The sequence below is a fragment of the Dromiciops gliroides genome, chromosome 5, assembly GCF_019393635.1.
Source record: "Dromiciops gliroides isolate mDroGli1 chromosome 5, mDroGli1.pri, whole genome shotgun sequence".
NCBI lineage: Eukaryota > Metazoa > Chordata > Mammalia > Microbiotheria > Microbiotheriidae > Dromiciops > Dromiciops gliroides.
The window spans coordinates 231505662-231520935 of record NC_057865.1 but is presented as its reverse complement, the minus strand read 5'-3'; positions in this window follow the sequence as shown (position 1 = coordinate 231520935).

Here is a 15274-nt window from a genome sequence, read left to right as displayed (position 1 = left end):
TAGGCAGCACAATGGATGGCAGAGCTGCATTTACCATTGGAAAATCAGAGTTTGAATCATGACCCTGCAACTCATTAGCTATGTAAACTTGCTCAAGTTATTTTGCCATTAGGAGGGGAAGAGCTCTACACTTGATCTGGACTGATAGAAGACATACATGAACAAACTGGAGGATACTGAGGCAAAAATATAAAAATACTTAGTAGTCTTGTTACATTAACTTTGTTGGCGGTTCTAAGTTTTAACCTCCCATGAAAGGACAGTAAAATTTATAAATTAGTGTATTCTCATTTTAGTCTCTCTGTCAACATATGCTCATGAGCCTTATGTATTGAGTATTTCTTTTGTGTAGAGGAAATAAATAGCTGTCCCATACTTAATGCAAAATGTTCCAATAAATATCTTTTTTCTCCTGCATTTGAAGAGACGTGGGACATGACCTAAACTTAGACTTTAAAAATACCTCTAGGTTTGGGACACTAAGAGCCAAAGAGTGTGAGAAAATAATCCTAATCCTTCCCACTTAAGGCCAGAGAGTCCTGGACCTTTAATCTAGCAGTTCTTGTTGATTATTATATATGCAAAGCACTTTTTGAAAACTTCAACCAATCAATCAAGAAGCATTTACTAAGAGCCTACTATGTCCTAAACACTACTAAATCCCTTTACAAATCCTCACAACAATTCACTAATGTAGGTGCTATTATTATACCCATTTTATAGTTGAGGAAACTTAGGCCAACAGAGGTTAAGTGACTTGCCCAGGATCACACAGCTAGTAAGTGTCTGAGGCCACATTGGAATGCAAGTCTTTCTGACTCCAGACCATAAGGAACATATATGCAAATAAGTGCAAGGTAATACTGAGGGGAGGACAATAGCATTTGTAGGGTTTAGGGAAAACTTAATATAGAATGTGACACAAGCTAAGTTTTGAAAGAAAAAAATATCTCACAACCAGAGATAAGGAGGAAGTACATTGCAGGCATGGTGCACTACCCTTGCAAAGACATGGCAATAGGAAATGAAATATGTTGTATGAGGAACAGAAATAAGGCAGATTTTGCTGAAAATAGAGTGATGTACAATAAGACTTTGAAAGAAGGTTGGGATAAGTTTGTGAAGGCTTATAAATGGAGGCAATAGGTAGTCTCCATGTGTTTTATCAATACAGGCTGCTATTGTTTTTGTTAGACTAGGCACTGGACCTGTGATTTCATTGGAATGCAGGTCAGCACCTTCCTTGTAACTTCTAGTCTTGAGTTATCTAGAATGTTGAGATATTCAGTGACCTGCCAAGGGTCCCACAGCCGGTCCATCAAAATATAGATGATACTTGAATTGAATGTTCAGTTAATTCAGATCTTTGTCTATTTGTTAATTTGTTTGATAGGATAAAGATTTCGTGGATTGTGTTGGGCATTCATAAAGCTCTTTGCTTTTTTCCTTTGCTATTTGTATTTCTCTTATATTTTCCCCAAATCCATCTCCATACCATGGAAGCTCCCCCCCCCCCACTTTCCCTCTCCTACATATTGAAACTGTCACCACAATTTAATGGTTCAGGGCACTAAATCTCAGGCCATTTTTAAAGATTCCAGGCTGCCTGGGTACAAAACAGCCATTTCTCACTGGTTCCAAGGCCTGCTCTCTATCCATTGTGTCATAATGTGTCTCTAATTCAATAATTTTTTAGCTTAGTTAGAATGATTTCTAAGAAATAAATAAGTCTAAATTTGGAAATGAATGTATTTTCTACTTATTATTAAGTGAATATTATTCACATATTATTATTAAGATTGGCTCAGTCCAGCTCACTAGTCTGATTTTATATATATATACCTTACTAAGTCAAATACTGTGACTATTCCATTAATTTACCCATTCCCTTAGTGTTATATTTTAAACAACTAATAAAGACAGTTAAAAATGAAGGGAATTACAGAATAAAAATGTGACATAGTGGATTAATTAATACTACTTTTCTACATTCAATGGTTGATTATTAATTAAATGAAATAGAAACCATATTGAGTGAATGGAATGCTAGATTGAAAGATAAATTCAATTGCTTACTTTTTACATGCATCCTTATACTTCACTTTGCAGGTTAGTGCCTCAGTTTCTCCAAATGAGAATGGAATTACTTATTTTTTTATCTGTTCATTCATTCATTCATTTGTTCATTTGTTTATTCATTTGTTTGTTTGTTTATTTGTGGTAAAGTGTTGATGCCCAGGCTTTGTAGTATTTAAGTCTCATCTTTATACATGCAAAACCTCTGTTGAAATATTACTCTGATGCCTTACCATGCCAGTGATCCTGGATCCTTGAAGGCTATCTTGAGTGATTTCAAGCTCTGGTAGTTTCCACTAAGTTGGAAAATCTTTGCAAATAGGTCTGGTGGCAGAGCACATAATTGAAGGAACATGATTAAGTCCAAAGAAGCTCATTAATAAGCTGGTTGCCTTTTTTAAGCTACAATTTTTGAAAATCATCAACTAAGTTATAACTACTTGTGGCCTAAATCTATGGGGGCACCATGAACAATGATGAAATGATACTTCCTTCAGGCATCATCTGGTAGTCTGCAGAACCTCTATTACATTGTTGATTCTCAATAAATGCTTGTTGAACTGAATCAAAATTGTTTTCCCTAAGGATGTACAAAATGTCATTCTTCTCAGTGGGAAGCCCACTAGAAACCTCAGAAGAAATAGGCAACATAAGATATATATATATATATATATACACACACACACATATACATATATATATATATACACACATATACCTATACATATATATATGTACATTTTCATGAATTTTTGAGGGGGAACAAAATGTGACAGAATATATTTCTCACAAGGAATTTTCTTATTCACTCTTAGTTTCACCCTTATCTGCCAAATTCTCTTTGGGCTCTGTAGTCCTGGGATGTTGGGAACAAAAACCTAAAACTGTTATAATACACATGTCTTTTCATATCTGTAGGAAATGCTCTGGAATCATGAACACTGTTATGTTTTGATTTCTTCTGCCAGTTCTTCTGAGGGAATTGGATATGCCAACAGAATGCATATGGAAGTTTCAACACATTCTTTGCCTCAACACTTTGGATGTTAGGTTTTTGGGTTATTTTTTCCCCACAGAGAAACCAGTGCCATGTCATTCTTTCCTAAAACCCTTGATGGTGTGATTGCTTTACTCATTTTCTATTATTCCCCTTAGCAGAAGTAAATCAAGGGATGATTACTTTCAGCTGAGTGCAGCTGTTTACCAATAATGAAAAACAGGTAGCACCTCTCTTCTCTAGAAACATTTTCACCCTTTACCTACTGACAATTTCCTCAAGTTATTTTCCTTAATGTATAAATAAATGTACAAACAATTTTCCTTAATGTACAAAAATGTATATTTATAAAAACTCTCAATACATTTATATACATATGCAAACAATGTGTTTATATGGAGAATTTCAACTTATAGTTATGGAACCTAAGTGTGTATCTCTGGTATTAAAAGAATACATTGCACAGCTATTCATGTCAGTATAAAGGTCACTGTACCTGTTGAAAAGGATGCACAAGCCAACTTCACCACTGAAGTCTTCTTATCACATGAAACCAAACCTGCCAGAATAACCTGCTAATTCTTTTGCTCCCTGACAAAACCCTCATGGCTGCTTATGTTCATATGCTTCCAAAACTCTGTAACTGCTAAGTTCTCCACCCATTTGTTACTGCTCAGTCCACATTTTCCCATGACCTTGACTTTGTTTAAAATTAAAATTGAAAACCTTTCTGAATCTATCTTTCACTCCATATTTAACTGGTCTGGGAGGGGGAAGCAGGGTGTGGTCGATAACGGATCAATCTTCCCTGAAGGAGAGGCACTGAGAGGAGAAAACAAACTCTCAATATTTGTCAAATAGCATTCATTAGAAAGAGATGACCCCAGATGCCTGAGCTATCTTGAGGTGCTTGCCATACCTGAACAATGAACAGTCAAGTGACATTTAGAAGCAGATTGATAAGCAAATGTTGGCCAATGAATGTCAACCTATTTCTACATTAAAGGCTACATAAAGCACTTTTAGGTTTTCAGAAAGAAGAAAAAAGAAAAACAATATTCAAACAAACAGCCACAAAACCAAGGGCTAAAGAATTTAGAAAGAAGAATTTGTTCAAATAAGGAACCTATCAAAAGATCTGCCTCTGTAGAGGGACCTCAAGAAATCCCAAAGATCCCAAGCCCCAAGGAATCTTTCAAAATTTCCCAAGGGAAAAACACCTCAGGAATAAGGTGTGGCTGAGCAAGACAGTGGTATGCTGATAAGCAACAGGAAATATGCAGGATAAGGATGGATGCACTATTCTTCAAAGATGCCCTTACAGTTATCTTGCCCTTCCATCCCCTTTGTTTTATAAAGATACAGAAGACCAGGTCTTCTCTTACTCCAGTGGGATAGTCACCATAGTGATCTGTACTCTCCACATTATCTCTCTCTCCTAATAAATCACATTTTATCTTACAAGATTTGTGATGAGGCTCCAATTCTTTGGGGGAACTAGCCCCCCAATCCAGGTCACAAGTCCCCCCAACACTTCTTCCCCCCCCCAACACACTTCTACTTTACTTTTACCCTAGGTAAACTCATTCCTGGCCTCCCCAGTTTGGGACTTTCAATGTCTCCAAATCACTTCCCATATTGTTTGATATTTGATTTGAGCATTAATTTTGTGTTTCTACCCCCAAGTATGGTTGTTCCTGCCCATGGTTGAAAAATGACTAGCTCTAGATATTGTCACATGTGACTGAGTTAGAGAAGTCGTAATTAAAAAGGAAAGAAAATTTGAATCCCCAAAATTTGTTTCATGTGTGTGGTTGCCATTGCATACATTTGTTGTTTGGATACCTCCTTCCAATATTCCTCTAAAGTGTTTAATAAATCAATATACATTTGTCTTCATAGCTAGAGTTTACACATACATTTTTGTTGTTTTGTTGGTCTAGTTAAGGGCTTGAAATATGTTATGATCCCCCTTGGAATGAAAACTCAGGCTTTTTTTATTCATGGGTTGAGAAGAAAGCCATGTTAGCTAAATCTATGCTCATAAATCATTGCATTTAGGAATCCCATATTCTCACTGCATTCTAACAGCTGTTTCAGCTTTGCTCATGTCCTGTGCAATATTGAAACTCCCTATGCTCTGAAAACATTGCCAATGGTAATCTTGTAAATCCTTTGAAAAAAAAATACATCAAAATTGGATTTTTCTTAGGATCCTCAAGAAGTGCTACTTTATCCCATAATAGAAAACTTCAACACTGTATACTAAAATAAGGTCAAAATGGGTACGTGATTTAGACATGAAGAGTGATACCATATATAAATTAGGAGAGGAAGGAATGGTTTACCTCTCAGATCTATAGAGAGGAGAATAATTTATGACTAGAGACAGAGAATATTATAAAATGCAAAATGGATGATGTAAATTGCATTAAATTAAAAAATTGTACAAACAGAAGCAATGCAGCCAAAATTAGAAGGGAGGAAGAAAGCTGGGAAAAAAATTTTAAATCCAGTATTTCTGATAAAGGCTTCATTTCTAAAATATATAGGGAAGTAAATCAAATTTATAGAATTCAAGACATTCCCCAGTTGAGAAATGGTCAAAGGATATAAACAGGCAGTTTTCAGATGAAGAAATCAAAGCTCTCTATTGCCATATGGAAAAAAAATACTCTCTCTCTCTCTCTCTCTCTCTCTCTCTCTCTCTCTCTATATATATATATATATACACATATATGTGTGTGTGTATGTATGTATGTATGTATATATAGATATAGATATACATATAGATATAGATATAGATGTATGTATATATATTTGCAACAGACATTTATTTTATTTTTTCCAGGTACATGTAAGGGTAGTTTTCAACATTAATTTTCATAAAAGTTAGAGTTCCAAATTTTTCTTCCTCCCTCCCTTTCCTCCCCGCTCCACAAGACAGCAACCAATCTGGTATAGGTTATATATGTTCAATCCACAAGTGCTCTTTTTATCAGTTCTTTCTATGGGAGTGGATAGTATGCTTCATCATTACTCCTTTGGGATTGTCTGAGAGTAGTTAAGTCATTCACAATTGCTCATTTAACAATGCTGCTGTCACTATGCACAATGTCCTCCCAGTTCTACTCATTTCCCTTTACATAAGCTCATATGAGTCTTTCCAAGATTTTCTGGGATCATCCTGGTTGTCATTTCCTATAGTACAATACCATTTCACTACAAACATATACCACCACAGGTTCTTCAGTCATTCCTCAATTGATGGACATTTCTTTGATTCCCGATTCTTGGCCACCACAAAAAGTTGCTATAAATATTTTTTGTATAATTTTCCCCCTTTTCTCTTTTTCATAATTATTATTGTTAGCTGTTTCCATGCTACTTCCCTCCTCATGATATTTACTCTATTATCTATCTTCTTCCACCCTATCCCTCTTCAAAAGGTATTTGATTCTGCTTGTCCCCTGTCCCAATCTGCCCTCCCTTCTTTTGCACCTCTCTTTATCCCCTTCCCCTCCTATATTCCTGCAGGGTTAAATAGATAAGTCCACCCAATGGAGTGCCTATCTTATTCCCTCCTTGAACCGATTCTGATAAGATTAAGGTCTTTGAGCCAGTTCTGATGAGTATTAGGCTCTTGAATTGCCAAGATTAAATTGATTACTCCATCCAATTGGGTGTGTGTTTTAATTCCTCCTTGTGCCAAATCTGATGACATTAAGGTCTTTGAGCCTATTCTGATGAGGGTAAAGTTCATTTAATTCCCTGCTCCTCCGTCATCTCTTCCCCTATTCCATAAGCCCTTTCCTGTTTTTTTCATGTGGGATTTCATCTCATGATACCTCTGCCCTTCCCCCATCCCCAGTGCATTCCCCTCATTCCTCAATTTTACCCTAAAGATGTTATCATGGGGTAGCAAGGTGACATAGTAGACAAAGCATCTACCCTGGACCCGGGGGGACCCTAGGCAAAATCTGGGCTCAGACACAAGATACCCACTGCTCAACCTCAGGTATGTCCCCCAACTCCATTGTTTTTATGGTTCTCTAGGGTCCTTTATTTGAAAGTCATATTTTCCATTCAGTTAAGGTCTTTTCATCACAAATACCTGAAAGTCCTCTTTTTCGATGAAGTCCCATTTTTTCCTCTGAAAGAATATACTAAGTTTTGCTGCGTATGTGATTCTTGGTTGTAATCCCAATTCCTTTGGCATATGGAATATCATATCCCATGTCCTCTGATCCTTTTTTTTTTTTTTTTTTTTTTTGGTGAGGCAATTGAGGTTAATTACTTGCCCAGGGTCACACAACTAGTAAGTGTAAAGTGTCTGAGGCCAGATCTGAACTCAGGTCCTCCTGGATCGAAGGCTGGTGCTCTATCCACTATGCCAACTATCTGCCTTCCTCTGGTCCTTTAATGTAGAAGCTTCTAGATCTTATGCTATCCTGACTAGGGCTCCACTGTACTTGAATTCTTTCTTGTTGGCAGCTTGCAATATTTTCTCCTTGACTAGGAAGCTCTGAAATTTGGCTATAATATTCCTGGAAGTTTTCCTATTGGGATCCCTTTCAAGAGGTGATCAGTGGATTCTTTCTATTTCTATTTAACCTTCTGCTTCTAGAATATCAGAGCAGTTTTCCCTGACAATTTCTTGGAAGATGATGTCTAAGCTCTTTTTTTTTGATCATGTTCTTCAAGTAGTCCTATGATTTTCAAATTATCTTTCCTGGCTCTATTTTCCAGGTCAGCAGGTTTTCCAAGAAGATATTTCACATTGCCCTCTTTAAAATTTTTTTTTTTTTGGCAGAGGCAAGGAGAGTTAAGTGACTTGCCCAGGGTCACACATCTAGTAAGTGTCAACTGTCTGAGGCTGGATTCGAACTCAGGTACTCCTGCATCCAGGTCAGGTGCTTTATCCACTATACCATCTAGCTGCCCCCTCTATTTTTGTAATCATTTGGATTTGCTTTATTGTATCTTGGTTTCTCATAAAGTCACTGACTTCCATTTGTTCAATCCTAATTCTTAGGCAATTATTTTTATCAAAAAGCTTCTCCATTTGGGTTTTCAAGCTGTTGACTCTTTTCTCATGTCTTTCTTGCAACACCCTCATTTCTCTTTTCATTTTTTCCTCTACTCCTCTAACTTCATCTTCAAAGTCCTTTTTGTGTGCCTCTATGGCCTGAGACCAATTCCTATTTTTCTTGGAAGCTTTAGCTATAGGGGTCCTGATGTTGACATCTTCCTCTGAGGATGCACCTCCATCTTACTTGTTACTAACGAAATTTTCTATGGTCCTCTCCTTTCTCTGTCTGCTCATCTTGCCTTTCTTTTACTTGCCTTTTAGCTCCTTAAAGTGGGGCACTGTTTTCAGGATGCACTATCCCAAGTTTCAGAAGGTCCCAGGTGATATGATTTAAGAAGGAGCAGGTTTTTCACTTGCCTGGCCTGTTCCATGGTTTGTAGATGACCCCAGACCAACTTGCTAATCAACCAGCTTTGTGTGTTGTGGTTGTCAGCTTTCAGGATCATGTGCCCCTCCCCAACCTATGCCGCTGCTACTTAAGCCTATCTCGTGGTTCCCAGCAGGGGTGAAAAAACCAACTTCTGCCTCAGCACCAGAATAGACCCCTGTAATCTTCTCCCTGCCAAGGCCTCAGCCCTCTCACCAGATTGTGAGCTTAGCTCCAGATGACACTAACACTGCAGCTGCTTTCAGAGGCTCTGGGGGTCTCTTTCTCTGGCAAGGGCTTCCTGGGACTGGAACTGTGTCAGGGTGACTGTGGGGTTGGGCTTCACTCCTGTCTAAGCACAGTAGCTTCTTCCTTCTGACCTTCCAAGCTGTCCTTGGTTGGAAAATGATCTCAGCACATTCTTCTGTGGAATTTGCTGTTCCAGGAATTGTCCTATGGCATTATTTGGATGTTTTTTGGACCTATCATGTAGTGAGTTACAGATCTCACTGCCTTTCTCCCACATGTTTCCCAGCAGATCATCCTCCACTATTGCTGTTATTTTGTATAGAGTACATTTCACTCTGCTTCAGTTCATGTAGGTCTTTCCAGGTTTTTCTGATAGTATCCTATTCATCATAACCTGTATATAGTATCTTAAATTTGACAGAGAATTTTCTTCGTAAAAGCCCAGCAAAGTAGGTGCCATATGTTTTGCCATTATAATCAATCATCATAACTACTTCCCACCATCCCACTCCCTCCCCATGACATTTACTCTATCTTATTTTTACCCATTCCTCCTCAAAAGTGTTTTACTTCCGACTATCCTCTCCCTTGCTCTGCACTTGTTTTGTCACCCTTCCTTCCTTATCCTCTTCCCCTCCTACTTTCCTGCAGGGTTAAATAGATTACTCCTCCCAATTGGGTATGAAAGCTATTCCCTCCATCAGCCCACTCCAATGAAATCAAGGTCCCTGAGCTAATTCTGTATTCTAAATTTTTCTTCCTCCCTCCCTGCTCAACCCTTCCTATGAGATTAAGCAATTCAATATGTCATAATGGTGCAGTAATGCAGAACATCTTCATCTTATTTGAAAGTGTTTTGTTTTTTACTGCTCTCTCCCCTAATCTGCCCTTTCCTCCTTCCCTTCTTCTCCCATCCCCTTTTCTCCTTCCCCTCCCTCAGGGCAAAAATATATTACTATATCTACTTGAGTATGTATGTTAGTCCTTCTTTGAGCCAATTCTGACGATATTAAAGTTCACTCACTCCCCAACTCCTTCGCCCTCCTCTACACTCCTCCATAAGCTTATTTCTTGTTTCCTTCATGTGAACTACCTCTCCCCAGACCATCTCTCCCCTTCTCCCTCCCCCAGTTTATTCCTCCTACACCTCAACCCTATTTTAATGATGTCATCATGGATTAGTTAGGTGGCACAGTGGACAAAGCACCAGCCCTGGACCCAGGAGGCCCCAAGCCCAAATCCAGCCCCAGACATAAGACACCCCACCCTGTCTTCCCCCAAAAGAACAAAACATAAATGCTTTACAGATATCATCCCTTCATATTCAGTTCAGACCTGTGTCTTCTGTGAATTCCTTACTGAGATAATTCTTATGAGTTTGAAGTATTATCTTCCCATGTAGGAATGTAAACAGTTTGATTTTTTAATATCCCTCAGGAAGTCTTTTTCCTGTTTGCCTTTTTATGCTTCTCTAGGGTCTTGTATTTGAAAGTCAAATTTTCTATTCACTTCAGGTCTTTTCATCACAAATGCTTGAAAGACCTCTTTCTCATTGAAATCCCATTTTTGCCTCTGAAAGATTATACGCAGTTTTGCGGGGTACATGATTCTTGGCTGCAGTCCCAGTTCCTTTGCCCCCTGGAATATCATATTCCATGCCCTCTGGTCCTTTAACGTAGAAGATGCAAGATCTTGCTTTATCCTTATTGGAGTTCCACAGTATTTGAATTACTTTTTTCTAGCTCCTTGTAGTATTTTCTTCTTGACCTGGCAGTTCTGGAATTTGGCTATAATATTCCTGGAGGTTTTCCTTTTGGGATCTCTTTCTGGAGGTGATCGGTGGATTCTTTCAATTTCTATTTTAGGTTCTGCTTCTAGAATATCCAGGCAATTTTCCATCACAATCTCTTGGACGATGGTGTCTAAGCTTTTGTTTTGGTCATGGTTTTCAGGTAGTCCAATGATTTTCAAATTATCTCTCCTAGATTTATTTTCCAGGTCAGCTGCTTTTCCAGGGAGATATTTCACATTGCTCTCTATTTTTTCATTCAACTGGATTTGCTTTACTGTGTCTTGATTTCTCATGAAGTCACTAGCTTCCATTTGTTCAATCTTAATTCTTAGGCAATTATTTTCATCACACAGCTTTTTTTTTATCTCCTTTTCCATTTGACTTTTCAAACTGTTGACTTTTTTCTCATGACTCTCCTGCATCGCTCTTATTTCCCTTTCCATCCTTTCCATTCTTTCTCTTCACCTTCTTTCTATTTCTCCTACTTTATCTTCAAAGTCCCCTTTGAGAGCTTCTATGACCTGAGACCAGTTCATATTTTTCTTAGAAGCTGTTGTCTATCTTATCCCCAAAGAAGTTTTTGATGGTCTTCTGCTTTCTGTGCCTACTCATCCTGGCTTACTATTTCTTGACTTTTAACTCCTTCTTAAAGTGTTGCACTGCTTCCAGGACACACTGTTCAAGCTACAGAGTGGCCCAGGGGATGGTTGGGCTTCTTCTCAGCCTGTCTGTCCTCGCTTTCATTTGATTTTAAACTCTCCACTGGGGTAAAAGCGGTGGGGCTGCTTCTCGGCTCCACTCCTGTTCCCAGCTTCAGAGGGTCCCAGGTGTTTTGGTGGGGGGGGGGGCAGGTTTTAATCTCACTTGGCCTGTTTTCAGGTCTGGAGATAACCTCAGGCCTACTTACTAAGCAGCCAACCAGCAAAGCTTTCTGTGGTGTGGTTCTTAGCTTCTGATGAGCCTGCTCCCCTGCTCCGCTCCCCCACCTGGGCCTTTAGCTGCTCAGGATTTCTTCCTGGTTGCCTGCTGGGGTGGGACAGTTGAATCCTTCCCCCCAGTCTATTGGTTCCCCTGCACTTACCCCCCCGGGCCAGCCATTCAACCAGACCATGCACTCGGTTCCAGAAGATGCTGGTGCTGCAGCTGATTCAGAGGCACTGGGGCAAATTCTTCTGGTGGGTGTCTGGTTTCTCAGCCCAATTTTGGGGTTAGGCTTTATTTGTGGCCAAGCATGGCCCCCTGAAATCTATCTATAGCTGGAGAAAATTCTCAGCCCATATTTTTGTGTGTTTTTCTGCCCCAAGGTTTCTTTTATTGCTATTTTTGGGGTGATTGTATCAGGAGCCCTGTATGTTTAATGTCTTTCTTCCCCCATCTTGTACACCTATCTACTTTTTCTTATAAATATATTTAGCCATCTTTCTTCCCCCTATTTGATATACCTTTTCTTTTTTCCTATAGTATTCTCCCTGTAGCCTCATAGTATTCTAATAAAACTTAGGAAACTAAGTCACGTAGTCTTGTAATTCTTTTGGGATGACTCATGATCAATTTGATCAATTAAATCAATTTCTGCTATCACAGCTACTTCACAAGGATACATCAAAACCCAAGCAAATGAGAAAGACAGATTTGGGCTCTGACAGCATATAATGTACACAACAGGGTATATGGACCTTATTTTCAGAGATTCACTAACTTTGAAATAATTCTTTCTTTCTTTCTTTCTTTCTTTCTTTCTTTCTTTCTTTCTTTCTTTCTTTCTTTCTCTCTCTCTCTCTCCCTTCCTTCCTTCCTTCCTTCCTTCCTTCCTTCCTTCCTTCCTTCCTTCCTTCCTTCCTTCCTTCTTTCCTTCCTTCCTTCCTTTTCTCTCTCTCTTTTTTGAGGAGATCTTATCAAACCTTTAACTGAACTGCCAATCACCAAGAATGCCTTCCGATTTGTTCTTCAAAGGCCACATCCTCCACCCCTGGAATCTCAATCTCTCTCTCTTTCTCTCTCTCTCTCTCTCTCTCTCTCTCTCTCTCTCTCTCTCACACACACACACACACACACACACACACACACCTTCCTTTTGGGAGTGGGCCTTTCTTTTTTTTTTTTAATTTTTAGTGAGGCAATTGGGGTTAAGTGACTTGCCCAGGTCACACAGCTAGTGAGTGTTAAGTGTCTGAGGCTGGATTTGAACTCAGGTACTCCTGACTCCAGGGCCAGTACTCTATCCACTGCGCCATCTAGCTGCCCCAGGAGTGGGCCTTTCTAAGCCCACCTTTCTTTCAGATTCCTTACCTGCCTTTGTTTAAACTGTTATATAAACCCTAACAATCTATTTCATGGTGTCCTATTCAGCAATACGCTGGATAGCACCCATGATAATCTTATATTTTCTTCCTTGTTTAATAAAACCTTTCTTATAATTTTTACAGGCATTGTCTTTATCTGTTTTCCTTCACTTTTAAGAATAAGGGGATTTAAATCTTGAGAACTGCCTTTGGGGAAAGAGATCTAAATTCCATTAAGAGAGCGTTTGTCTCAATTTATGAGAGAGACTGTGGTAAAAAATGGAAGTTTTAGCTGAATCATTTGAGAGTGGAGTGCATGCTACTGATGCGGCTTTTGAAGGACTGCCCTTTTGGGGGAGGAGACCTTGATGAACGGCCGTGTACCTACTGCTGGCCGGAGAGCTGCCCAGGCATGTGAGGGCACCAACTTCCGGGATGGCAGTTTAAAAACTGAGGGTGGAACGGAAGTTCGGGCTTTCTCACTCTGGCTTCTCAGCTTAGTGGTGGCAGCAGACACATCTGGTGGTCAGCTTTGGTTCTCAGCCTGGCAGGCAGTTTGGGATTCAGTGAGTTTTATAAAAGAATATAGACTAAGCTTAGATCTAAGATTTATTCAGTTGTATTTCTACTTTCCTATTTCCCTAATTGGTATCAACTTTTTGTTATCTAATTAATTCCCAAACAATAAAAACTAATCCTCACTGATTAAAGCTCAGAGGCTTCTTTTTCTTAGTGGTCTGGGAGATACATAAGGGAAAAGTTAAAAGGGGAGTTTAATGCTCTTATATCCAATTTTAAATCTCACAAGACAGAGAGACAGAGATGTGAGACTTGGAATGATGCCCCCTGCTGGGAGGGACATGATGAGCTCTGGCCTGAAAAGAAACCATGTGACTTTGGCGTCCGGAAGTGATATCTGCCACCCATGGGTCCTGTCAATCAGTGTTACCAACCAATTAGCTTGTGGACAGCCACATTTCCTGTTTTACAGGAGGCTTCTGGGAGAAGTGTGGAGAAGCAAGGCCTTTCCTTTCCAGATGGCAGCTTGGCGGGAGGACAAATGATGGACTCTTTTAGATAGTATGATGAAGTTTGCTTTTTACCTCTCTCTCTCTCTTCACTAACTTCTAATGCACTTTAATAAATACTTAAAAGGCTAAACTCTTGCTAAAGTTTCTAATTTAAGGCGACCACTCATTAAATTTTAGACATCATAGCTAGAATGGTAGGAATTTTAGGCCCTTACAGAGAGAGAGAGAGAGAGAGAAAGAATAGCATTACCCAATTCAGATGGGCCTGTTGGATTCTTAGGGAGCAGTTACTACTACTTACAGTTTTTTGTTCATCTTTTGTTCTTTTCTGTCTGTCTGTCTCTGATCTATCTATCTATCTATCTATCATCTATCTATAAAGAGTACTTTTTTCCTCAATAACATGTAAAGATACTGTTTAAACATTTTTGGAGGGTTACAATTTTTATCCCTCTTTTCCTCCCTCCTTTCTCTCCCTCCCTGAGGCATTAAACAATCATATTTGGGTTATACATGTATGATTATATGAAACATTACCATATTTGTTATTTTGTATAAGAAAACTTGATTAAAAGAAAAAAATGAGAGTGAAAAATTGCATGTTTCAGTCTGTTCCATCAATATCAATTCTTTCTTTGGAGGTGGATAGTATGTTTCATCAATAGTCCTTTGGGATTGTCTTGGATCATGGTATTGTTGAGAATAGTTAAGTTATTCACAGTTCTTCATCAAACAATATTGCTGTCTCTGTGTACAGTGTTCTCTTGTTTCTGCTCACTTCACAATACATCATTGCATATATGTCCTTCCAGGCCTTTCTGGAATCATCCTGCTTATTGTTTCTGATAACACAATATTATTCCATCAACATCATATATCACTTGTTTAGCCATTCCCCAATTGATGGGCATTTCTTTGATTTCCAATTCTTAGCCACCACAAAAAGAGCTGCTATAAATATTTCTGTACAAATAGGTCTTTTTCTCTTTTTGGGGATGTCTTTTGTATATAAACCTAACAGTGGTACTGCTGGATCAAAGGGTATGCATTGTTCTATGGCCCTTTTGGCATAGTTCCAAATTTCTCTCCAGAATGGCTGGATCTTTTCACAACTCCAACAACAGTGGATTAGTGTCCCAGCTTTCCCATATCCCCTCCAACATCCAATATTTTCTGTTTTTTTATATATTTGCCACTTTAATATTTGTGAGGTGATACCTTAGAGTTGTTTTAATTTGTATTTCTCTGATCAACAACGATCTAGAGCATTTTTTTTTCATATGGTTATAGAGAGCTTTGATTTCTGTGTCTTTAAACTGCTTTTTCATATCCTTTGACCATTTATCAATTGGGGAATGACTTGTATGTTTATAAATTTGACTCAGTTC